This window comes from Tympanuchus pallidicinctus, unplaced genomic scaffold (genome assembly GCF_026119805.1).
Source record: "Tympanuchus pallidicinctus isolate F22 unplaced genomic scaffold, pur_lepc_1.0 scaffold1, whole genome shotgun sequence".
NCBI classification, from domain to species: Eukaryota; Metazoa; Chordata; class Aves; order Galliformes; family Phasianidae; genus Tympanuchus; species Tympanuchus pallidicinctus.
This window is the reverse complement of record NW_026294618.1, coordinates 53,623,706-53,651,488: the sequence shown is the minus strand read 5'-3', so window position 1 is coordinate 53,651,488 and position 27,783 is coordinate 53,623,706. Positions and strand designations below refer to the sequence as shown.

Sequence of the window (27,783 nt, the reverse complement as noted above, 5' to 3'; positions counted from 1 at the left end):
TAAATAAACATGTAATTTATCCCTCTTCACAGAACAAACTGGATATATTCTAGTGTCCACTTTATGTTAAGAACAAGCTTTTAATTTTCTTCCCAAATACTAAAAGGTACTTGTCCAATTTTAATTATTTAGGGTGACATCATCCATATTTTTAGGAATAAGAGAAGAATGGAGTTCATTAGTTCATTAGTTCACTACTGATTTCACAGGTGCTTTTTTCTACTCCTTTTTTTTGTTGTTCATAAAATTCAACATGTGAATAGTTATTTAATTGTGGCTTTTTGGCCTTCTTGATTGCTTGCTTTTTAAATCGTAGAACTGCTTTGCGGTCCTTGACTTCAGGCAAGACATTTTCTGCAAGGGAATTGGACTTCAATACTCAACTCTTCTGAAATAGTTGGAAACTGCTTCAAGTACACAAAAAAAATCTTTTTTTTTTTTTTTTTTTTCTTCATAATGGCAACATTCAGTGCCTGGCACTTTGAGAGGTATGAAGTACTAGAAGGTTCTTGTACCTAGTACAAAAAAAAAAAAAAAAAGTAGGAAGAACAAATTATTAAATGCAAAACTATTCAAAAAAAAAAAAAAAAACACTTCCATTCAAATGTAAGGGATATCAGTCACTGGAACAAATTCCAATACATCTCAGAAGATAAGACATACACAGGATAGATAGAAAATGGAGCATTCTTCTCCCTTTACAAAACATAAACAGGATCACTGTGAGCTCTGCCCCAAGTCACAGAGAAATTCAGTAGTGAGGTATGGGCAGAATCCACTCCATGACTTAACAACAACTCTATTCATTAGCATTATTTATACTCTTTCTGTTATTACAAACAATTATAGCAGGTCTGGAAAGAAAACTAAGGGAAAACAAACAATTCAGTTTATCAGTCTGTTTTATTTTATCTATTTTGCTATAATTGCTGCTACAATGTACAAACTCTGAACAGTACATAAAATGTTTTAATGGCCGGGACGGAGAGTTACTAGCTAAAGAACAATTAAGCTGTTACCTCCTGAGTTGCCTGTTATACATTCACATCTGGAGGGAAATTATACTCTAAAGGCTAAGCCTGCAAAGGGGTCTTTGGCAACAATGGGCAGTGCTCTGCCTAAGCTCAAGTATCTGAAGGCCAAAGCCAAAAAGAAACTTTGGCCTTGTAATTCTTTCCACAGTTGTGCTCATCAGCCACACACCTCACTCCAGAGCCCTCCTGCCTCAGTGCCCACTGGAATCTGCAGCAACCAGCTCAGAGAGGGGGGACGCTCGCCCAGCTAGAGGGAAGCCTTGAGGATGGAATGATTCTGGATATCAGGATTTTGGGAATACGTTGGGAGGACCAATGAATCCTTGGAGCCAGGTTTTGGGCAGGAGCTTTTTACCTCTATCACTGTACTGGTGAGATGTCCCCAAAGACCTTGCACGGTCACTTTCAGAGACTAAATATGACAGAATTTACAGACTCAACAAAATAGAATCATAGGATTGCCTAGGTTGGAAGAGACCTTAAAGATCACTGAGCTCCAAGCCCCTTCCTGTGGGCAGGGTTGCCAACCACTAGATCAGGTATGATAGTTAGTGCATTAAGAATTTCTCAGTGTTTTAAAAATATGTATTAGATTTTCTTAAGGGATGTAGGTTTGGGCTGAAAATAAAATACAAGAAAGTGAAGTGAGAGTCACAGATACCACATCTAAACTGAGTGGACACAGAGTGCTGGTGAGAGGTCAAGAAGAATAAGTGAAGTATCCAGCACTTGATCCAGAACACTTCTATATATCTTTACTGCCTTGCTCCTTAGCCAAGTACATGCTGTAAAATTTGCAGGTAAGAAAAACTGGAATAACTGAACAGGTCTTTAAATAAGTACAGTTTAGAACTGGTGGGTATCACAGATCTCATTCCTTCTCTGTCATTAATCACTCAATAATTGAACAATCTGTATTCTGGGTTCAGTACTTTCCTTGCACTATAAAGAAAAAATTAAAACAACCAGACCAGAGGCTATTATGAGAGAGAAATTAACTGACATTTTAATTTACTAGTCTTAGAAAGGGAAAGCATGAGTACAGTTTGAGGTGATGGCAGGTCACCTGAGATAAGGAAAAAAGGCCTGGATTCCAGTCTTACTGCTAGTGACAGCTTAGTATAAAAGACCAGAGTTGTTTCAGCTGAAGGGAATTAGCTATTCCAGGACAGCCAAAAGCCTTGACATCTGAGATGGACAGATAAAGGACAGAATTGAAGCTGTATAAATATTTTAACCAGAACAAAACTCATTGGTGGCCATAATTGAATATTTAAGGGTGTTCAAAAATTGGCTACCAGATCAGAGCTCATTTGAAAATTCAATGAGGCAACCACTAATTTGCAAATCCCATTGAGCTTCAGGAATGAGTAAATTACTAAATTGCTGTACATAAGATTCTGGGCATACTCAGCAGCAGAGTTTTTGCTGTTTGCAAGATTTAAAATATAACACTTAAGTAGGATTAAGGAAAAACTGAGAAGAGGGTTGATAATCTCTATGGTAGGTTTTGGTCCTCAAGGGTGCAGGTTGCCTTTATGGATGTGGTTGTAACTCTGAAGTGGCGCTGTGGAGCTGTGAATTTGTAACATCCATCGTTAGATTTGATTAGATTTGAATGCTGGAAATGTTTAAATCTGAGTTTTTTTAACAGGATAGAGGGAATAAGTTCCAAGTTCTTATACAAACAAGTCAAAAAAAAAAAAAAAAAAAGCAAATTTGTTTACAAATATTGTTCCTGATTTAGTAAATATCTAGGCAAGATCAACAGTCCTGGTCACTGAAAAAGATGGATTTAAACCACAAAAATTACAAAATTCCTTTAGAAATTGTTAATTAACACACATTATTTAAAACAACAACAACAACAACAACAACAACAACAAAGTAGGAATCTTTTCAGTGCCACTCTGTTTTTGAGTTGTTATTTTACGCGTTTTTTTTTTTTTCCTGGAATTTAATTCCTACTTAGTTTATACTGCCAGATTGTTCTTGGAGAAGAAAGAGGAGTTAGAAACTCATGTTATTGATTAAAACAGAGATATCCCCTCAATCTTGCATGATTTTAGGGCTTAGGTTCCCTGAAAGAACTCTCAATTTATTTCAAAAAGTGATGTAAACTTAATATCCTAAGTTTAGTTTTGGTAATTCTTCATCAAAGAAAAGCAAAAGGATGCTATGATTGCAGGTAAAATTGCCACTGCCATGGTGAGGAAGCCCAGAAAAGGCTTCTTCTTGATGCCCCTGGAGCACATGGGAAGACACGTATCTCTCATTTTTAGACATCAGGCCAGCAGAGCTGTCTGTGCACACAGATGTCATGCTTTCTGAGGCCACAGGACAGCACAGAATTGTATGTCTTCTCTCACCTAACCAAACTGCTTCTTGAGTTAGAAATACATGCCCTAGGAAAATCCTTCAGCAGCTTTCTTACCTATACTGAAACCATACTCTATCCTAAATCAGCCAAAACATGCAAGACACAAGTTGTCTTTAGCACTGTATTACAAATAATGTACAATATTATTTCACAAGAGACATCCTCCTTTCTGTAACTGTATTTCTTTTGCTAATGGGAGGGTACTAAAGAGAGAGGATAAATCTCAGAAAACAGTGATCACAGCATGATGTGCGTGCATAGGATCATAAGAAGTACATCCAAAGGTGCAGCAATTTTTTTTCACCACCATATACTTGTTTTGCTTCCTACTCCACTGAACTTTTTGTTCAGTGTTTTTAAATGCCCAAGGGAAAATACTTCTGTCATCGTTGCTATTGTAAATAACCAATGATGTGAAGGCTGAAGATAAACTATGCTGAAAGTTGTGTGTGCAACATTTTTTTTGTTTGCTACGACAGAATGATTCAATACTTATTAATTTGTAGGCAAGAAGTGGGAAAATTTTCAGAAATCTTTTTTTTTTATCCCACAGAAAAATATTCAGTGCAATAGCAGCTAGTTCAAAACTTGATTACTTAACCAAAACTAGAGAGAAACTACAGGAAGTGGGAAGAGAAAACGATAGAAAAATCAGAATAGCAAAGAGTAGCTTAATCTGACGCTGACTTGGACAGAGAAAGATCCAGACTAAAGATTATACTCCACTTACTATTTATTTATTACACAGACTTCGACAGTTTCAGCAGAAGAGTCTTCTAAAGTTGTGATATATTCTTTGGAGCTATTCACTTTCAGATAAAGAGAAAAAGAACAGAAATTGACTCTCATATGCATTGCAAGCATCCAAAGTGTAGGCTGCTATCATGAGTTGCTTTTGACTGCCTTTTCCTTTACCTGTTTTTATCAATAGAACTCTGAAGTATTTGATTTCATGGTGGTTGCATTTATGAAAACTTCACAAATTTCATGGGACAAGAAATGTGCTTCCTGTCCACCTGTAGTGCAGATGTTTATTGTATAAATTGGGAATTTATTGCAGTGTGATAATCTGCAGCATGACATTATTTTTCTAATACTAAAATCAAAGTTTTCCCTATAAAAAAGTTAAGTGAGCCTTATCAGAAACCAAGACTGTCATAATTATGATTGTCAGGATCCTCAAAATTAATTACAACTTCAAGCTGTAACAGAGCCTAAAATAGCAAGAGCTGCTGGTGATCCAAAAATCACTCACAGCATGTTCAAGCTAGTATTTGGCAGAGAGCATATGCAACTTAAAAAAGAACATAACCCTTTAGGCCCATGCAAGCAATTAAGTTCTTTGTGGAAATGTCAGACTGTAAGTCTGAAAAGACCTTTCAATTGTTTACGTACAATTTTCCTCTAATTAGTGAGAACTGATTTTGATTTTTCTCCCTCCATTTTTCAAATAGGACCAGATGGGCTTAAGTTCGGAGGGCAGCTGTTCTGTCCAAAAACAAAACAAAAACAAAAAGGAAAAAAAAAAAAAAGGAAAAAGTGTTCCATGCCAAGTCAGACCCCATGATTCTTACAGTGATGGGGGTACAAGTAAATGCCAATCAGCTTAGCAGCATTTAAAGATACGTAAGGAACTTAGCCTGGGAGCTCTGCTGACGACGTAAAACAAGAAGACATTTCCAGAAGTGTCTGTCAAACAAAGTATAAAAATAATCAGAGACTGATGGCAGAAGTTACTGACACTCTAGCTGGTGTACAAGTGGGTGAAATTAAACAGCACTGTACCAGCACTGAATTCATTGTTGCAATGCTCTTTGCTAAAGTTCTAAACGCAGTAACTAGCAGCTTAAAAATGTACAATACAGCTGTGTTTTATCAGAGCTACCTTAAAATGCTAATAGAGAGGATTTTTCTTTTGTTGCACAACCTGTTAAATCACCGCCCTCATATTAGCTTGTGCTGCCTGTGCCACTTCTCTGCTCTCTGTCTTTATCTGAGACAATAGCTTATTCTTCTGCCTGTTCCCTCTTCCTGCTCCTCTGAGCCTACAGCAACTATCAGTCTTGTGTGCAATAGCCCTAGCCCTGACTAATAGCAAAATAGCTCAGCAGAATGCAAGGCAAATGTCTCCTGTCCAATAGTTAGGATTGTGCATCTTTGCTGGAATCTTGCCTCAGCTTGGATATGTCAGGAAATGCTAAGCAAGTCCTTTGATTTTTTGTGCTTCAGCCTGTAAACTGAGAACAACAGTTATCAATATCATCAGAGAAAGGGGAGGCTTTGCTAAACAGTGGTTGTTTGAAATACCTGGATGAGAAGGTGCTTATGTAAAGGCTAACACTTAGACAGCTCTTTTACCAGTCCAGTACCAAATGATATGAAACAGTCATAATATTTTATTATTTTCTTTCTTTCTCAGTGCCTTTCAAACCTCTCACTGCACTTCTGCTAAAGAGGCCCAAGTATAGGATCCTATTAGAGACAAAGTCAGACTTTTGGTTATAAATGTGAATCCTTGGAAGTTATCGTGATAGTCTGAGCTCTTGCTAGAATTTAGGTGAGTTATCTTTGTTCACTTTGCTTCTGCTTTCCTTTGTGCCAGTAGTTTGACAGTCTATTCGTTTGGACTGGAAGCTCTTTGCTACAAAAACTGTTTGTAAATGGGCTGTGGTACCAAACCCAGTTTCATTTCTACTGACGCTGTAAGATATAATGCTAAAATTTAATTGATTTAGTATTTAGATTTACAACTACAGTCCAATGGAAACTTACAGTCTGTGAGACAAATGATTTCCTCATACAGCCTGCAGGAAAGTTTTCCCCTCAGTAAGTCAAAACAAGAAAAAAAGATGTAGGTTATGTCAGTGCTGCTGCAATACAAAGAAGAAAAAGAAGCAAGAAATCCAAGAAAAAAGTAATATATGAATCACAGAATCATAGAATAGGTTACATTGCATGAAACCTTAAAAATCATCTAGGTTCAACACACTGTCATGAGCAGGACTGCCTCAACAGGCTGCCTTGGACCTTATCCAACCTGACTTTGAACATCTCCAAGGGTGGGGTATCCAGAGCTTATCTGGGCAGCCTGTACCAGCACCTCACAGCCCTCTGAGTGAAAAATTTCCCCTTGACATTAAATCTAAACCTCCCATCTTATAGTTAAAAACCATTCCCCTTTATCACTACCAGACGTAAAAAGTCAGTCTCCCCCCTGCTTATATGCCTGCTGGAAGTATTGAAAAGCTGCAATGAGGTCTTTTCTCCAAGCTAAATATACCCAGCTCCCTCAACCTTTCTTCATAAGAGAGGTACTCCCGCACTTGGAACATTTTTGTGGCTCTCTGGATCTGCTCTAACTTCTCCACACCCTTCTTGTGGGGGAGGCTCTAGATCTGGATACAGTATTCCATATAATGCCTCGTGAGGGCAGAGTAGAGGGGGACAATCATCTCCCTCACTCTGCTGGCCATCCCTCTTTTCACTCAGCCCAGGATACTGCTGGCCTTTCAGGCCATTGTATGATCACTGGGTACATTAAAGTAGATGCTGTTGGATCTTTGTCTTGATTATAGTTTTTGTGATTCTAACTGCTAATTCCCACTGACATTTATTTCCTGTTCCCATTTCTTTCCATCTTATTTGCTGTATTCGTAGTCTGCCTGTTGAGGCTCAAAAATAGGGAAAGAAGAGTCTGTTCACACTTCCTCTTCCTCATTTTGTCTGCAGATCCTTCAAAGGAAGGATTACCCAGGCACCAAACTAAACACATTTCATAGAGACCACTTAGAAGAAAATGAAGGGCAACAACTTCCACTTGTTAACATCACTATGGCCTGGGACTCACTCAGCACGCTCAGAGCAGAAAGCTCTGTATCCCATTGCCAAAACCCTGAACAGTACAACTCACTTGGCTACTTCTTGTTCAGATTACAAATGGCTTAACTCCACACCTTGCCAGGCAGTACAACAGATTGCAGGCCCTAGCAGAGGACAGGGTGCCCTCCTCAAAATCTTTGCCTGAAAGCTTTCTTTCAACTTGAACATCCAGTGGTTTACCTTGAAGAAAACCTCCTGCCAGTGGCAATGTTTTGCCTACACGCTGGGGCACACTGGATGTTATTTTTTATTGGGGAACTCTTGTTCCCCAGTGCCTCAGAGGCTCAGGCCTCAGAGAGAACCAACAACATACCCTCCAAACAATGAGGGAAGCAGTAGCACTTCAGTGCCAAGCAGCTGACCTTGATGCATTGGATGTATTGGCTCAGACTCCGCAGGAATTCCTAGCCCAGTTCCCATGGATCCTGGAGCTGGCATGCAGAGAAAGCTTCTCCTCTGGATTCTTCCCTGCTTCCAAACTCTTTTTGCAGAGGCAGGTCAGGCAGGAGGATTGCTGAGCTGCTTTTGTTCCCAGCCACACAAAGCCCTACGCTGGAGGTAATGGACTACAGAAGGATTTCTAAAGCTGCTCGCAGCATACCTAACACATTATGCACTCTGGACTTTCCTTCCCATGAGAACTGTGTTCTTGCTGCTTAGTGCATTTGCTTACTGATATCTCCTTTTGCTAATGGGCTCCACCTTCAACGTGGCATACTTTACCCTGCTAGTTGCCCTCTCTGGCACTGTGGCTAAGGCAAGGGGTATTGGTGGGGGAACATTTAAGACCATCTTTCTTATCTGTAAAGCCTTCAGTCTTCCTGAAACGCATTTCTTTGTAATTTCCTTCACAGGGGGTTTACTTCAAATTCATCACCATTATATCTGATGCCTTGGGTGCTCAGAGCACTGCAGAGAGAGGCTTAGAACCCTGCATTCTTTGTTGAAAGCGGGAAGAGCTGGAATAATGGATTTTATTTTGTATTATTTTCGTGTAGAAACATAAACGCGGGATCATTTAGATGAACACATCATTCCTATGGAAGCTACACCGTTGCTCAGTAGAGAGACTGATTCAAGAAGCTGCATTTTAAAGTTACTAATATCTAAGCAATAGTATACAGTTGTGTCTGTTTTCTATCCCCACAAAAAAGGCGCAAGAGGACAAGGCTGTGATTAGAAGATAAGAAAAGGAGAATTAATGCAGACATACATTTAAAAAGAAAGTATTGCAGCATTAGCAGACCAAGCCGTGCTTAGGAAAGCTTTTAACAGTTATCAGCAATTCTTTAGAAAACAGCCACAGTTTACATGTGTAGCCAGTTGCTTTCTAATTGCTACAGCAGGCTACCACTGGGAAGAACAAAGGAAATATTTAGCACATCGTAAATTCTTCTGTGGCCCTGCCGAGTGGCTGGAGTTCAGATTACACGTTTATAACCAACATTTGAGAGCAATTTCTCCTTCACTTTGAGAAAGTGGGTGGGGAAGCTGTTCGACACTTTCTTCAAATGCCTGAAGTAATGTGTGTCTGAAAGAAACGGGTTCAAAATTCTGTTCCGCTTGTGTTTAATTCAAGCTCATAGTTTATGATATACGTTGAAGTGCATTGAAAAACTTTGTTGGATGTACCATCGTTGGCGTTGTTATATTTGCTTGCAGCTTTACTACTACTGTGTATTATTTGCTGAAGTCTTGCAAATTGATCACTGTTTGCTTTCACTGATGCTAAGTGTCTTGAAAATGCTGTCGTGGGCTGTGCTGGTAACTGGACTGGAGGTACACTGATTCGGTATTTAATCACATTCTTGTCTGGCAAATGGGGTGTTGGCGCTCTGAAATTTGCAAAATTTTGTGTGATATAACAGAAAATATGCTGGTGCCCTGGCCAACTCAAGGCCGTGTTTAGTTTCAGTTCTAGGTAAATTCAAATGTTTCTCACGTTTCCTGTAGAGTTTCACATGGATAAAATATTTTTACATTAATCGTTCTTGATAAGAAAGCAGTGTAACTATTTCTTCAGCAGTTGTCAGTATTGTAGAAGAGATGGAAGCAAGTGATCCTTTTGTGTTTGTCACTTGCTGTTAGCAGTTGCAGTTCTAACACATAGCTTTAGTGAATTTATCATTAAAGAAAAAAATGTCTTAGAATTTGTTTTTTCCCCAGAGTCACTTAAAATGCAGCACACTTAGAGCTGAAAAATCAAAACTCACACGTATCTATAGCCAGATTAGAAAAGAATATAAAAAATGAGACATTGAGTATATTTAAATAAAATAATAAATCCTTTTCAGTGTTCCTGATGATACCCAGTCTACAACATTTGCTACATGTAATATATTTTTTATATTGCTGGTCTGACTAAGATTTCAGCAAAAATTTGTCTTCTATCCAAACAGCTGAGTGCTGATGCCTTAGGCACGTCCACAAAAGTCCTCTCCAACCTCTACATAGATGTAGAATAATAATATATTTACACATCCTATTCTCTGTTGCTCGTATAAAAATTTACTAGAGATGCAATCCCATGTGAATAAAAGTCACTAACAGCTTAATCATAATACAGCCTGTAGAATATATAAAAATGTATGGAAGAAAGCATCATCTGTAATGAAGGAAACAAGGCAAAAGATGATAGTGCAGATATTGTTAGAAAAACATAGGACGAACTCATAGTTGCTCTTAGATAAGTTACCTTCTGTGCTATCTGCTCATAGTGGTTTTACCTATAAAATATTACAGTGGCATTAATGCTACTTAATAAATAAGTTACATCCAACTTACCTCAATGTGAAAATCATTAATTAGATACATCATTTAATCAGTCTTTAACTATCACGAAAATCTGGTGTGAAGTGCAACAAGATAATGTTACATTTAACTTGATCACTGTCAGTCTTTCAAAATCAAAATGAGTCTATTTAATGGAAAACAGCCACAAGAATGAAGACAAAGTAAATAGTAGTATTCTACAGTAACAGTAATGTTCTTCTACAGCCTAAAAAAAAAAAAAAAAAGAAGAAGCTATGATGCATTAAAACTAAGATTAAGTCCTGCCTATCACTATGAGAAATCCCAGTGTCTCACCTCTGAAACATGATTGTTTCTGAGATAGACTGCAAAATTCTAGGTGACAGAGAGATGGAGCCACATCAGTGGAACTTGGGTCTCTTTGTAAGAGCAGCCTCTGGTTTAGTATGGTTGGTACCATTGCTGTTACACCCCAAAAATTAAGTAATATTAGGTAAATTTTTCAAAATAGTTTAGTCATAGAAGATACAGCAAGTCTACATGGTTAAAGGAAAAATCCCAGTACCCAGGCACTACTGGGAGATTTAAACACTTATAGCAGTAACACAATAGAATAGCTGAGGTGCTCAGTAGATGTCTGCTTCTATTTATGTCTTTCTTTCGTCAGCTTCACACTCTCCACCCCCACTTGCATTACTCCTCTTCCACAGAATAAATGGAATATTTCACCCATGAATAACAGTGTTCTTTCTCTAACCAAAAAAAAACTGCTTCACAATGCCTTCACACCCGCAGCATTTATAAATTGCAGATCCCATAGCCATGGAAGGAAAGTAATAAGCACACTTTGCAGGTGAGATGTCTGTAGGTTAGAAGCAAAATGTACTGCTAAAACCTATTGGATTTTATCATTACAAAATGTGTAGTTTCCCCAGACTTATGCTCCTACAGCCCATGGTCATAGCAAAACTATTTCCGTGGCAGTAAAGCTATCTAGAGGGCATATTGTAAACGCATTTACTTTTATAGTTTGTTGCCAGTTTGGTAATCCATGTTTGTAAGAAATTGCGGAAGTGGTTTTAAAGGTTTCAGAAATATCCAGACCAGAGAACTGGACATAGAGGGTCTGCCCCCATTTTCTGCCATTAAATGAATTGGCAGATGGATAAGACCTTGTATCATGAACATAACTAGTACTTTCACAACTGATGTTATTGTCATTCCTTCACCATCCTTGTTTCATCAGAGCTTTTCCTCTCCCTCTCCAAACTTTTCCTCTCCCTCTCTGTATCTGCTCACTATTTACTCGCTATGAAGCACTGGGGTATCCATTAGGAGACCTTCAAAGACTCAATTCATGCAAAATGTATTTTTTAAAAGCATTAGCATAATGGCAGCTACATACCTGAGTAATGCAAGCAAGAGACTTTGTTGATGAGTTGGTTTTGCTACTTCTGTCATCACTAACTTTTTCATCTGAATTTATTGTGAAGTAAAGTATGAGTCTTGCGCAAAACAAGATGACATTGGCTCATTTCAAGTTCCTTACGTTCGAGGGTTGACATAGGACAGTAGTATTAAGGTGCTGAAAAGATCTTGGATCTCTTTTTTTTTTTAAATACCCAAAATTTATTTTTCTTTACTTCTTCTGGACCTTCTACCTACTACCGTAGGATTTTTCCAGTGTTGTATTGTATTACAATGAGCACCCAGGAGCCTTAAAGAGAAGAAGATGAGGCAGAAGAGTTAGCAATCAACTGGGAGAGAGATCAAGCCCTATAGTCTACAACAGTTCTTTGGGGCCCTTATTAAAGATCGTCACTCATACCAAATAGGAATACAGCTCTATGAATTAAAACTGAAAGATGAAAATGCTAATTTATATGCACAACAGCTATGTGTGCTGTGCTGATGTGTGAATGTATGCATGAACATACACACAGAACAGAGAATATATATAAATTAACGAACATAATATATATGATATACCTACACATAATACATGCTAAAATTTTTGGATCTGTATCCATATGCATGGAATATTTGTCTGTAAAATGTACGCTGCATTTCGAAAATAATTGTTTTTTCACTATTATACTGCATCTCACATGGGAAGAGACAACCTTATCCTAGAGAGCTGCAAGGGATATGAACAATGTTTGAATCCACACAGAGTCTTAATACATAAGGAATTTAGATTGTAAATCAGTAAGCACTGTAAAAAAGCAAAACAGTAAGAAAAATGAGAGCTGCTGAAACATTAATGGATAAGTAATAAAACCCAGTACCTTTGCTTTGCTTTATCACTGTTTTGTATCTTGGCACACTACCCCAACTAACTGTTGTGTGCACCAGCAGCCCATGAGTTTTCTCCTGCAAGGAAATGCCATACAAAACTGATAATAGACATAAAACAGCCTGTCAGTATACAAAGAGGTGAATCACAGCCCCATGAGAGTTGCAAAAGATTTGTGTGGGAAGAGTTTACTTTTCTCTGGGCTCTATCATGGTTTGTGAAGGTACCTCTGCTGAGAAGAATCTGGGAAAGACTAGGAGCTGGTTAGTGGGTCAGATGTTTTAATGTCTCGTGGGACTTTCAGAAGCACCAGATCCAAAGTGATCATATAACTTTCAGAAGCCTGAAGTCACCACCATCAGCCTACCAGTTCCCTTTTGATGTTGCCATTCTTCCAGAACAAATGCTTTGAACCTTAGCATAACACTGACCCCAAACCACACAAATTCTATGACCAGTGATGAGTGTGCAGTTCTATTGTTAGAAGCAAACCACTTAAAAATACCAAAACGTGTATTTTACACGTACTTTTAGATGTCTTCTGTGTGAACAGAAAAGTCGTCTTTAGTTTTTCCTCTTCTCTTTTTAAGTCTCTAGTCAACAGAAAGGTCTTGGGTAATTTTTATCTTAGAGAGAAGTGTGTTTTACAGAAGTGTCTATTAACACTGGTTCTTTCCCTTGGTGGGCCTAGAAGTTCTGGGCGCAGTGTGCTCCCTGAATTAGTTATGATGTCACTGACACTTCTAAAAGGGTATTTTTCTGTCCATTTTTTAGGTGTCAATGACATCATCATCTGTAGCAACAAAATCCTAAAATTTAAGCCTTGTTATGTAAATTGAAGAAAAGTTGTTTGAATAAATATTTTGCTTTAAAATGAAATGCTTAGTCTAGACACAGATTCTGTTAATGATTTGAAATCACAAAGGTTCTGCATGCAGGAGTATTGCTGTTAACTTTTAAGAGAAAAGAAAAACATTCAAGGTCATAAAATTCTCTTTACCTAACTAAAAACAAGAACAGTTTCTCAAACTGTATGTAGTTAGTTGCAGAAAAAGCCTTCTAACTACATTATAAGGCAGACCACTTGCTGTATTTATGTTTATCAAATTCATCTCTAACATCATTGGAGCCATGGCAGAACAAAGTAAATGAAAAACAAAAATTGGGTTCTATTTCCTGAACACTGTGTTTTCAAAATACACTATACTTAACCTAACCCAATCTTCCATCTTGATCATAATATCTTCAGAAAAATCCTAAACTGTTTTAAAATATCTTATTAACAATTAGGTTAACTAGCACTATTTGTAAACTAAAGCTCTATATACAGCACAATATATTTACAGATTTTATTTATTTATTTACATAAATACTTTGTCTATCTTCATTTCTGCGTGGAGAGCATTATCTAGTATCCATTCCTTCCAGTGGAAACCAAAGCAAAGTATCAAAATATCTAGATGAAGCCATTGCAAGATAAGACCATCTCTGAGGTACGTAGCTCTGATGGAGCAAATAGCTGCAACCAGAATTCTAGATTTGAAAAGTGGAAAGTTTCATCTGGGGCAGCAAAACTGTAAAAATCACATTTTTCTTTCTCCTTTCACTGAGGACTATGTTAAAGTATAAAAATGTGGAGCTCCATTTTTTATGACAGGGTTACTAGGTCCACTTTAATCACAAATTTTTGAAAGCATTTATTAAGGAGATTAAAGGTAATCCCACAGTTTTCAGTAGAAGGTGCAGTGCATTAGACTCTGTTTCCACATGGAAGCTGCAGGAATGTGTGCCTGTGTTCACACTGCTAATTTATTCATGAAGAGTTTAGAGTAATAGTCACACATAAACCTCTCTAGGAGTGGAATGCTGCAACCTGATGGATAAAGAGTTAAGTTAGAAAGTGGGAAATAAGGGTTAAAATCCTCCCAGATAAAGCAGGGAATTTACCCTTGGTCGTGATATTTTTGGTCAACGCTCAAACCACAGAATCATGTTTTAAAGGTAACAAGAAAATGGTTGGTAGTTCTCCTACAGCTATTCCAAAGAAGTCTACAAAAATTTTACTACATTTTATGGGTGACTATTTCTTACCACTGTTCTTTAGGAGTGACTTTACATAGGTTATTTTAACAGGCCTCTTAAGTTGCCGAGTGGAGGTCTCTAGGATGCCAGGCATGCCTAAATGTCAAGATGGAAATGGGCAGCTCAGGTTTTTTTGTTTGTTTGTTTGATTGTGGGTTTTGTGTTTTTTTTTTTTTTGTTTTTTTTTTTAATATATGCAGAAACAATGTTTTCAAGTGAATAGCCATCTTTTTAAGATGCCTCCAGGACTAGCTCCAAGGCAGTTCTTAGAGTACCCATACTGCACACATAGTGATTTATACTTTCACTCGAGTCTTTCTTTAAGTGCCTAAGCTCTTGTGTAGATTAACAAATATCATGGTACTACCACTGCTTGAATACAAACCCCATTTTTGACAGTCCTTATTTTAAGCTGGTACAAAGTGACACCTACTATCCCTCCATACTGGTATTATTATCATCAGGAATTTATTTGCTTTATTTTTGTCTAACAATGAAGCCTATATTTGGCTAGAAGCATCCTGAAAATAATAAATAAAACAAAACAGATATGATTATCTCAAAAACATCTTCGTACGCTAGCCTCACTAGCCTTATGTATTACTAGTGTTCATGGATATCCTCACAGCAACTTCATACTGTAAAGGCTCTGGAAGTTGATTGATTGTTCCCAAACTACTACATAGTTTGAGTTGATTAACCACATATATTTTTTTGCCAGTATGTCTGGCTACTTTTTAGAAGGTAGATTGCTGGCCATATTACAGAAACAGATTTTTTAAGGATTGGAATCAGACTAGGCAGTAAAAGGTTCAGTTGCAAATTCATAGGTGATCTTAAAATTTCATTTGACATTAAAAAAAAACAACTTTGCAGTGGAGAAATAAGAACCTGGATTCTATTTAAAATGACACCTCCACTTGCAATTCTTTTTATTTTTTTTTAATTTTATTTTTTTGAGCTTTAACATAAGGCCTCTAAGGGACAGTGCTCACTGAAATTTCTGGTATTTTCCCCTGTTCATTTGAGAGTCTCTTCCTAGGAATGAAGTAACATCCTGTCTTTTTAAAAGCAGAAAAATATCTGTTCAAAATGTCTTAACATTAAAAGATCTTTTGTCCTTTCCTTTGGCTTTTTCGGTTTTTAATGAATTGTTTATATATCTCTGTGGTTTAAAAAGACAGATGTATTTTATGTAATCTTCCATGTAAGCTTTTTTCATTTCTGTTATAAATTGCTTTTCCATATTTTAAAATGTCATTGTGTTTTCAGGGGAAAATGACCCAAAAAATTGTGAGCAGTTACTTGTTGCCCACCGTGAACTTTCAGATAAAGTGGGTATAAATTGCAGAAGGTAATAAAATCCCAACTTATAAATAAGCCACGATTTTATTGTAGAAATGGCAATTAAAACTGTGTTGTTCTGTTTTATTTTTACTTTAAAACTGTAATATATGAGTTTCATTTGGATAACAGCTAAATACTTAACAGCACGCTCTCTGTTTTGCTCAAAGGGCAAATCTAAGTATTGAAGTTACAGACCCCAGGCTGCTCAGAGATACAATGATGAACGGCCTCCTTACAGCGGAGGGCTTCCGGAGTCCACCAGGACAGGCTGTAACCTATACATTATAAACTTATAAGGAACAATGTAAGACAGAGATGCCAAAACTGTGAATTTTGTAACTGGATAGCAACAATTTAAGCCCATATGCGGGGCTGTATGTCATAGATTTCAGCTTTCTGAAGTGCAAGCCTGACCAAATTGATGTCCCAATTTTTCATTTCTATAAAGCTTTCCTCATTTTACCACCAGATATGCTTTTAACTCTTATGAGTTTGGACACCATTCAAGCACAGCCCTAACAGCATCTCAAGGTTTATTTTGAAAACAAACAAAACATAAAACAATTGTTTTGGTGATTTAAACAGATGTGCAAATGTGTACTTCTATCTGTTGATTTGGAGCTCCAGTAAACATGAAAGTTGCTTGACTGGTGGCTGAGGCCCCAAATCTGAATTAAAAATTCCCAAGCATTTCACACAGAGAAAGATTTGTACTGTTACAAACTGATACGGGAAATTGTTACTATACACATCATAAGTATACTCTTGAATAAAGAATGCATATGTATTTGTTGTTGGGGAAAAAAATAAAAGTCTTGTTTCTGTGAAGTTACACAATGCAAAATAAAGGAAACCAATGGCAGACTTTGCAGTTGGTGCAGAGAGAATATGGTGGCTGCACAACAGTGGTTAAAAGCTGTAAGATGTTTGCAGTTTTGTGGACGCTGTTCAAATTCTGCTCCTGTTTACATTGTTTTTAAATTGGACATGGTCAAATAGCTCAGCCATAATTGATCTTACTTCTGTCTGCACAGAGCTTAAATATCGTTTAATGCTTTCATTACTGCTTTACATTTTACTGCTTTCATTTACACAATCTGTATGTTATCACACAGATATAGACAAAAAAGTCATTCTTCCTAGGACTGCTTAGCAGGAAAGGCACTTAAAAGTATCAGAAGAAAGGCAGAAAAAATGGACAAGATGGAACTGAACTAGTGGGTGGCAACTCTGCCCATGACAGGGGAGCTGGAACTAGATGGTCTTTAAGGTTCTTTCCAACCCAAACCACTCTGAGAATCCATAGGAAGGGAAGAGAGTGGAAAAAGTAAGCAAAAAAAACTTTTTAAGGCAAAATAGGTAAAGAGAGTTTGAATTATTTAACTGCAGACTGGATTTATTCTAGCACTTTATTTGATATAATTTGCCAAAATCCATTATTAATTATCCTACTGTGTTGATTTTGATAAAGTAATATGAAGGGGTCAAATTAGATCTGGTATATTACAGTATCCAGTATACAGAGATAGACCTAGTCAGTACAGATATGCATTATGGAAGTCTACCAATTTACTGTTAAAATCTATTTATGGAACCTTTTCCTTTTCGTTCTGGTTTGCTGTTTTTTTGTTGTTGTTTTGTTTTGCATTGTTGCTTTTTTTTTTTTTTCTTTGGAAAAACAGTTTTTTTGTAAGAATAACTCTTTTGTGCTCATGAGTTTTGGAAGTAATCTCAGGTTTTAAAACAATCAAGTAGCCATATGGAAACTGCTGAGATAAAGAGCCAGGAGATAAAACATACTATAGTAAGATAAGTTCTAATATCACTATCACTTTACAGAAGTACTTAATCAAAAGACAGCATAGCATGAAGACAAGAGACCTCTTTGATTCCCTAGTACATGTATAATAAGATATATTGGTATGCTATAAAGTGCTACATGAAGTGCTTTGTCTAGTTCTACCCTTTAAGCATATAAATATACTTTTCTGAGTATGCTGACCACATATGACATTTCACATAGTTGTTATTAGATTAGCAAAATGCTATTGTTTAAATATATATCTACTGTATTATTTTTCTTGATAATTACACACAAAGATTAGGTTCTGCTCTTGACTATTCAGATTCCACATGATCAGTGTGCTAGTGCATCTTAAGGCAGAAATTAGTTCTCCACATAGTATGCTAATGAAAAATGTTCCGAACATTTCAAATAAATTAAAATATAATAAGTCATTACGTTTTCTTTATTTCTACTGTAATTGTGAGAAATGGACAGATTTAATAGAAACAGATCTGCAGATAAATAGTTTGCAGCTTTGTGATGGAATTTTCAGTTTTCCACACACAAGTTTTAGTGATTTTAAAAAGAATAATGTGTTTTTGAATCCTATTATATCACTTTTATTCATTGAAATTGTCCCCAGGGATAATGCTGCATGAGTTACATAGAGGGGTTGGCCCACCTGGAGGAAACTGGGGCCTGTTCTCCTAACAGAGAGAGGAGTTCTGGAATATAGCAAGGCCACACATTATGTTCACATCCCTTAATTGAAACTTAGTTCCATAAGGCTGTCATACGTGTGAGGAGAGTAGAAGAAATACAGCTTCCTTTACTGTTCATGTCTTCACAGCAAGCACAGCTGGCTGCATTTCTTTGCTTCTAATCCCTACTGTCCAGATGTGGTCCCACTCTTGTTCTCAAACCACATAATCATGGTAGCGTGGCACGGTGTTGGACTGATAAACTCCAACATCCTGTTCCTTGATGCTAGCACATACATTGAAGAATTCCTTCCCATTTATTTTATAGAACAATGCTAGAAAATTCTATCTACTTGCACCGGGTGTTGGGAGCAAAACATTTGGCCCATAGGTAGATGATAATATATAAAAGTAATGTAAAACTGGAAAGTCTAATTGACTTTCTGGTTACTCATTCACCACTCAAAATACCTGAGCTGTTCTGGTTTTCTTGTAAGAAAACATGAAATTATTACTTGTTTGGGGTTGGGGATTTTTTCATTTTTTTTTATTTTTTTGTCATAGTGGGGTTATTGTCTCTGAAGACACAAGAGCAAAAATTAAAAGGCACCAAACCATGGATTCTAGAAGCTTTGAGGATAGAACTCAGAGGGATATTGCAGTTAAAAAGTAAATTACTCTGTAAAACATAATGAATCCATTACTTTTAAAAACACAGAAGACTGAGGAACAAGTTCCTTAGAGACCAGAGCTGTAGAATCAAATAAGGATATGTTATTGACTGCTATACTCAAGCATATGCTAATCAGACTATGTGTATTTTAAAATCCATTTACAGTTTAATTTATGACCAATTGCACTACTTGTTTGGTATTTAAAGGTGTCACAGACAGTTTGGACGGATTCCAAAAAGCAAGAAATATTTTCGTCTTTCTCTAAGAACCAAGCAATATGCTTTCCTTTCCTTGATGAAAGATCCTGGCTCAGCAGGCAGAGCTCACAAAATGTATATATGTCTGAAATATAAGAAGCTTGCATAGACAAAGGAAAAGCCAAAAATGAAATAAAGAAAAGCCAGCAAGCCTGATGACAAGCTGGCACGTTCAAATTCAAAGCTCAAATTCAATGTGAATCACAACCATGTGAATCTTATTCTGTTTCAGAACTGAAGCAAAGCTCAGACCTTGCGTACAGAACAATTCCGCCTTGATTTGCACATGTAAGTAGACATACTGCAGTCAGTGGGATTGCTCACTCATGCATAGAGCTAGCTATATGTGGGCTAGATTACCTGTGTAATGCCCAGGAAAAGCTGACTTTCTTTTTAGCTTAGGTTGCAGTCATGACTCTTTTCATAGAGTCACCAGCATTAGAAAAGACCTCCAAGATCATCCAGTCCAACCATCCACCTATCACCAGTATTTCCTCACTAATCCGTGTCCCTTAATGCACCTAAACAAACACCTCCAGGGATAGTGACTCAAACACCTCTCCAGGCAGGCTGTTCCAGCACCTGACCACTTTTAGAAAAAAATTCTTCCTAATATCAAACCTGAAAATTATTATTATTCTGTTTTTCTGCAAAGGCTACCAACAGGAAGGAGTTTTGGATATGATGAAAAAAATATTTCCTATGAAAATAGAAGTTGGACAGATTTCTCAGCAGCACAAAAACTACTTTTACAGTCCTCGAAAATACATGATTGTTTCTAAAGACTTGAGGGAAGGATTTCAGTAGAAATGGGCACCCATGGTTTCAATGTCTGCCTGCTCTGGAAGCTTTGAGGGCATGGGGGCCAGCAGAGGGAGAGGTAGGAACACATTGTAATAATAAAGCCACATAATAGTTTAACACGTGGAGTTTAACATTAAATAAAGACTGCCCAAATTCCTACCTGTGAATGCTTAGTCTGGTGTTTGTTACACTTGTAAGTGTGAAAGAAAAGCCACAAGCATTCATCATGATTGTCAGTAAGGCCCCCTTCTGCACCTCTCCCATGCTGTCTACTTCCATCCCTGCTTTTCAGAGCTGTCAACATCTGAGCGTGCTTCAATTTCTGGCCATTAGTATGGTACAGGATTGTTTTACACAGCCTGCCCAAGAACAGCAGCTTGATTTGAGTAGAGAAGGTTAGGAACTGTGACTGTTCTCAGCCCTTAGAACATTCTGAGTTCCTCTGAGATTCATATGCTTTAAGATAGCACAACCAAAACATATTGAGCCTTTTGCATGCATTGTCCTCAGTCAAGCACTGGTATTCTTGAGAACGCCACTTTCCAGCAACTAGCATGCCCTGCAGCAGACCTAAACCAGAGAAGGTGCTCTGAACTAAAGTCAAAAGTCCCCTTTTCTCCTTATTAAGAATTTGATAAAAGAACTCTCTCGTGTTCCTTAAAACGATTAATCTGTGTTTACATTTTACCATAATCCATGCTCTTTCTTCTTGGAATTCACTCTTTTTGTTTCTTGTATTTTACCCCACTACAGATTATCACAGTCTATTCAGTGATGCTTTCTACATTTTTTCTACACTTGATTGTATACTTCAATATGAAATACAGTTCTAAGTCTATCAGCAGGGGGAGTGCTTTAGGAATTAAGTTATTAATCATTATTTTTCAACCCAAAAGCTAGGTATTCACAGAGAAAGTGCCTTTTGACCATCTGAAAGCGCTGAGCTGAGAAAGATGATTTATTATGTCACAAAGACATAAGAGAGATAGGAGTAACTATGGGGGGAGAAGACAGGTTTGTGAAAAGGATTTTAGGAGCATCCAGAGGTGATGGGGATTCAGCTGAATTCTATCACATTGCTTTGAAATGAAATGCAAAAAAACACAGCAGTATGTGTGCCTTTAACTTCTCCATTATTTCTGAGGTGTATTTCATAGCAGATGGGGGATATCAGATGCCTCTCTCTCTCCAAAGCTTAAGCATTCTACAGTGCAAGGTGCTACTCAGCCATTCCCAGGGCCATGCTGTCCCACACAGCTACCCACACCCACGTGGCAGCATCTTCTGCCTGGGTGCCCCAGCATGGTGAAGCTCAGCCCAACACCTGCAGTGTGGATCTTCTGCCAACAGCTGCATGCAAGGAGGGGTTTGGGTTTGCCATAAACTCTTCCAAACAAAGCCTCAAAACCCGAGCAGCTTCTCATGTTTCCTGTATCAGTGGAGGAAGATACAGCAATGGTTGTGTCTCCTTGTAATGCTGTAATGGGATGATAATAGCAGGGTGACAAAGTCTTTAGCTACAGCAAATGAGAACTAACCCAAATGCAGCAGCCACAGATACTGAAATGAGAGAAAAGAGATGCTTACTTTTTTAAACCCACAGATATGCGGGAATCTCCAGCAAGAGATGCCCTCACCTCCACAGCCAGCCCTTAAATGAGGTCTGGGAAGGGGTGGGTCCTGGCTCCTTGGATGTCCCTGCCTTCCCACCAGGTGCTCAAGCACTGTTTCAGGCCATGAGTTAGCATTTCCACTACATTCTGATTCATACATTTGTTTCCAGGCCCATCACTCAAAAAAAAGATAATTATCATTTAAAAAAATCAGCATTGATGCTGCTTTCATACTTTAGATTCATTGCAGAACTTGCGAATAAAGGAAGGAACCAGTTAATACTTATCCTGATTGTAATTTCTGTGATGGAGCCAGGAAAGGAACAATATCTTTAAGATTATAAAGGGAAAATGACACAGCCTCAATCATTGTCAAACTGAACTCCATTCACAGCTAGGGATTTATTTTATTTTACAATCAGCAATCTGCCCTGAGGAATCTTCATCACCAATCTATTTTTAATTATTATGATTGCTTTCAAATTATTTCATTTGCAGCTCCAGTTCTTATTCTTCCCCTGTTGGTATTTCATAGCCTTAAGTCATACTACTTCATTGCCATTGGCTTTGTTTGGCAATTATGCAAACAAAAAGTGTGCCTTAACCCTCCAGCGTGCTTTATGTATGTCATCACCACACAAAAGCAGGCATTGTCCACATTTTGGAGATCTGATGGTGAAAATGGCTATAAATGTAGCCAGTATTTCAGAGGTTGAATTGGGTACCTCCTGGTTGCATAAAGAAAACTAAATGAGATATTTTAAGGCTTCTTAGGTCTGTTTTTTTTGTTGTTGTTTGTTTTTTGTTTTTTTGGTTTTTTTTTTTAAAGCAATCAAGGCCTCACCTTCCTTTCAATATCTGACCTTAGATGTTATGATAGGAATTTTTGGAGTCGCAAGTCACTAAAGCTTTTGAGGTAATCAGACTGCACACACATTTCCACATATATCTAGTTAACTTTCTCTAATATTTTGAAATATACTGTAGACTACTAGAGATTTTCAATAGTCCTTTAACCTATGCAGATAAACTATGAAAAGTATAACCTTTATAGACCACATCCAACTCTGACTGGAATGTGTATTGTGGTTCCAAAGAAAAGCTGCTAGTTATTGTGGTACAGATTACATTCTTGACTCATCTATAAGGACTTACAGACAGACACCCATGCATTTATTTTTCACCAGTGTTAGTCATAAAGAACAGGAGAAATTTCACTATTATTTCATTGCTCTTCCTCTGCTGGGAGCTCACATTTTCTCCTGCTCACCTACATGTGATCTCGGCAAAGAAACAAAACTGAAAATGTTGGAGTTGCTCAAATTCCCAGAGAAATCTACTATAGCACTGCCAATCCACCAGAGAAGCTTGCTTTGAATAAAATGGGATCATTTTATACAGATCTATCTACAACAAAATTTCCCCGGATGCTGTAAAATGATATCATGAGGCTTTTGATTCAGAGTTCATGATCCCATTTTGCATGCAGATTACTGAAGGGTTGTTGCTGAGGCTTCACTCTAGTTCCTATTTATACAGATAAATCACATGCTCTTTGTGGAATCTAGTCTCTTATCCCTTCCAGTAACTACTTGTATTGAGTAGGACTAAAATGAGACTTCCTACAGAGCAAGAACATGAGAGTAAGAGGTGGGGACAAGAAATGACTTTTTTTTTTTTTTTTTTTTTTTTTAAACACTTTACACTACTTTCTTTCCCTCTAAACCAAACCCAGGGTTGGAAGGGACTTTAACAATCATCTAGTTCCAAACCCCAGCTGTGGGCAGGGCTGCCACCCACCAAATCAGGCTGCCCAGGGCCTCATCCTACCTGGCCCTAATACCTCCAGGAATGGGGCATCTGTTTGTGGAGCCTGTGTCAGTGCCTCTCCACTCCCTGAGTGTTCATCTCATTCTTGGAGGGGAATGTTCAATGAGAGAGTCACAAGTATCTTTGCAGCCTTTCCAGTCAAGGCATTTTGTGAAATGCTGAGTCCAATTCTGATGGCAGCGTCAACACATACTGACATCTGCACAATATAAAAATATATGAATTTGGAACAATTTCCAAAACCATTCTGATTCTCTATTCCTTATTTATTTTCCGGCTTTTTTTTAATCATGTTTGCATTTTGCTACAAATGCAACATTTCTTATCCACCATATTTTCCCCCCAATACCCTACTCTGCTCAGGAGGATCATGCCTTTCTAAAAAAAAAGAAATGTATATTCTGATCACATAGAAAGAAAGTGGTGTCCCAAACTGATGAAATTAAGTCCAAATTCTTCTGCCAAAAATGTCTAAGTCCTTTGTTTCACTGCTGATACCTCTGAAAGTAAGGATTAAAAAAAAAACAAAAAACAGATACTTGCTCAAGGGAACCAAACTTTCTCCCCTTTTTTGCTAGGAAGTTGATGTAAGGTCACCAGCTCATGTTAGAAGTGTAATTATTTGTATGGAGTCTGCACAGAAATACAGAAGTGACTTTGAGATTAGCTATGCCTCTAGTGAAGTTCTGTGGGCATAATGTTAGAGATTAAATGAATCTTCAGGACTCAAATTTATTCTAATGCAGTGTCTAGCATAACAGGAGTAGCATTCATGCCTTGAAAGTCTAGGGCCACAGTCTCTGGTGTGTCTGTTGGTCATGTATTAGAGTTATCTTTTCCCAAGCAAGCATGGTGATTTTCATTCCCCTGGAGGAGTATTGAATATTATCAGTTTAAATGTGGTTTTATGGTTAATAAGTACTCTTCACACTGCTGGTAAAAGCCCCCCAGGGCCTGACAAAGATCATTCTTTGATTTAAAAGAATCTCATAAAAGTAGATTGGTAGTTCTGATCACATAGACAGATGTGCATAGTCCTAACACTCCTTACTCCCTGTCGATTCTTATTGTGCACTTAAGGAGTTTAATAATATGAACCTCACTAATCATTACAATGTCAGCTCAGGTCATACTGCCCTACAGACTGAAGTAGGCATCCCTGAGTTCAGTAGGTAATAAATTCCTGTCATGTTCTGAAGTTTAGAGGAGAAAAAAAAAAAAACGAAAAAAAAAACCCCACTGTTTTGCAACAGAAGGGCACTCTAATCTAATCCTGGAAGACACCATACTTTTGAAAAGGACAGTTATGGCTATGCCTTTTTGTTAGTCATGGAACATCAGCATCGCTGAGGGTGAGGCCCTGTATCCCTATTTATTTCAAACCTTTCAGTTAAGGGGAAAACGCTTCTTTACAAGTTTCAGTTTTCACGTTTAATTTGTGCCACTTAGTTATGCATGCACTTTTCAAAGCAAAACACACCATGGTTCTGAAAAAAATCAGATGGTATGTGTTTAGACATAAAGTACTCTGGAGGACTTTACTAACTGGAGTACACATTTTTCCCATCTTCCTAAAATTTCACTGAGTTCCTGCTCTGAGACCATCTTTTTTTCCTTATAACAGACAGATAACATTTTCCACTGTCAGAGCTGCTGAATTCCTCTGTCACTATCTCCATCTCTTTATTGTCTAACTCTCCCCAGTTAAGATCATTGGCACACCAAGACTCACCATTGATTGCCAAGATCTTCCCTTAGCATTCTGCTTGCAAGCTTCTAGCTTTATCCAAGGCCACCTGCCAAACCTTATTCCAAGCATAAGTACACAGGCCTCCTCTCAGCTATGAAGTACTCATTGATACTGTTCTCTATTATCAGCTTTCCAGTCCTTCTTTCTCCATCTGGACAGAAACATTCTTTCCTCTTTTCCTTCTCTCTAATTACATGAATCTAAGCTAGCCAGTTTTCCCCATCAATCTTAAGCAGATTTCCATAGTCACCAGTTTTTCCTCTACTATTCTTGACAGTGGTTCTCTTTTTCACTCTCATATGCCAGCAATATTCTCAAGCAGCAGTTTGTGCACTCGGCCAGTGACAAGTAGGCATTGGTTGGTTTAGAAACCATCTCAGATAAAACTCTTCTATGAAGTGGCTCTTACCTTTATAATCATTTAATGTAGTTTGTTATGCCTGCTTTTGAACTTGTGTGTACAGGAAAGTTTCTTTTTTATTTGCTGTGATATTTTAGAAGGATTTGTTATGCAGTTTAGAAAATGGCAAAAGCAAATCCTTTCCTAATACACAAAGGCAACAAAGTACAAGAAACACTCTGCTCCTTGTCAGGCAGACACCTGGGCTGAACTCAACAAAGCATTCAGCAAGAAAACCTCAGTGTTGGCATATCTGCTTTATTTATTGTGAAGAAAAAGAGAGGGAGTAGTAGTGGGAGAACCAAAACACATGAAAAAACTCAAATTATTGTTTTAAATTATTTGTACGTGATTGTAAGAGATTAGCTTGCAGCACCAAATTTACGATGACGTATAGGATGAAAAATTGTCTTCATAGACAGAGATATTCTATTATTTTCTCTATTGCACCATTGTGCAAAAAAGACACCCAAATTCAGCAGACTAAGCTAAGACAGAGTACTTCATATTTTTCACTGCTGTGTTCAAAGGCCAGCAATGGAATTTTCTCCAACTTAGAGCCCATTTGAAAAACAGAGCTGTTTCTTTCCTTGCACATCAGTTCAGACGCCTAAAAAAAATTCTCTTCCAAGCGTGGTGCTTTTAAGTACAGAGAATTCGATTTAAAAACAATACACAGTTTTAAAATACATATTTTTTTAAAAAAAGGCTGTGATGGAAACTGATGTGTGCTTTCTGTCTTAAAGACTATATACAAGGTAAACTAAACTCTTCTGATGTAAAAGAAAAGCAAGGAAATAAGTAATATTTACTATGCACTATGTATGTCTTACTAGTAAGAATAGGGAATACTCACTAGCTGTACTCAGCTGAGATTTTGGAGGACATTCTCTGTACGATGTTGCCCTCCTAAGAGCCTACATGGTGGAAAATGTATGTTGTACATGGAAGGGATGAAGATATAAAGGAGGATGCTTCAAAGCTGTAATCCTTGATGCTTCTCCTCACATTTTTGGTAGTTTGGAAATCTGATGATCCTCTAAAGCTGATAAAAAAAGGTGTTGTTGATCAAATTGCCCAGTACCCTTTCCTTGAGAGACTCAACTGTAAGAAAGGCTTTATGAGGCAACATTTTAGGAAGCTCTTATAGTTTAACCCAGCAGTTAAACACCATAAGCCATTCACTCACTCCCTCAAGTAGGACAAAGCAAGAAATTTGATAGAAAACACCTATCAAGAGAGAAAAAGAAAACAGAAAAATGCAATTACAATTATACAAATACAACCACAGCACAACTACTCACCATGCACTGACCAATCCCCTGCCAATAGTACAGCAGGTGCTTGCCAACCGATGACTACCAACACACCTTCCCACTGACACCCAACCAAGGAGCAGCAATCAAACTTACCCCTCTTCCCCACAGCTTTATAGCCTTCTGGATAATGTCACGAGGGATGGAATAACCTCTTGCTTAATCCGAGCCACCTGCCCTTGCTCTGCCCCGCACCCAGTTGCCAAGCCATAATGGCTGTGGCTCTGGGTGTGGTTCCATCATTCAGTAACAACCTAAAGTGATATTAGCAGTCTCAGATGAAACCGGGGTAGATACAGATCATATATATAGAAGGACATGTTATAGGAATAGGTAATAGTTCAGTGCTTCTTGTGCATTTTGTAGCTGTGTAACAAATGGCAGCAGATGGCCACTCTGATGAAATGGCATTTGATGTGGAAGTGTGTGTGAAATAAAGGAGTTTTGTTGAATTTCTCTATACAGAAGAAATGGTGCCTGTTGACATTTACTGATGCTTGCCAAATGTTTATAGAAAACAAAAAGTACATGCGAGCACAGCGAGGCAGTTGGGTAGTGGTGATAGTGGGTCACCTCCACTGGTGCAGATTGTTATGAGTGCAACATACAGACTCCCGTTCATCACTGGTGAAAATGCATAGCTATTACAACAATGGTGACTGTTGAAAAATAGTGTTTTGTAGCTGAGCATTTGCTTTATCAAATCAGGTTATTGTGCTCTCTGTATCTGTTGTAATTTCCATACAGACAAATAGGAGGCATTACTTTCAGAGCAACCTATACGTATCTACTTTGAAAAATATAGAGAGAAGTAAAGCAGAGATTTCATACAGGGCTACTTTTTTTAGTTATTGCATCTGTGTTCTGCACCCATGATAAAAAA

General features: G+C 37.7%; 1 long non-coding RNA gene across 1 annotated transcript; it reads right to left on the bottom strand.

Annotated features, from left to right (window-relative positions):
- LOC128083863 (uncharacterized) lies at positions 1–26,978 on the bottom strand. The gene is made up of 2 exons (XR_008208233.1): positions 26,889–26,978; positions 1–515 (listed from the first exon to the last, which is right to left on the bottom strand). It is a non-coding gene; the product is annotated as an uncharacterized LOC128083863 (long non-coding RNA).
- Between the last annotated feature and the right edge of the window lie 805 nt (positions 26,979–27,783).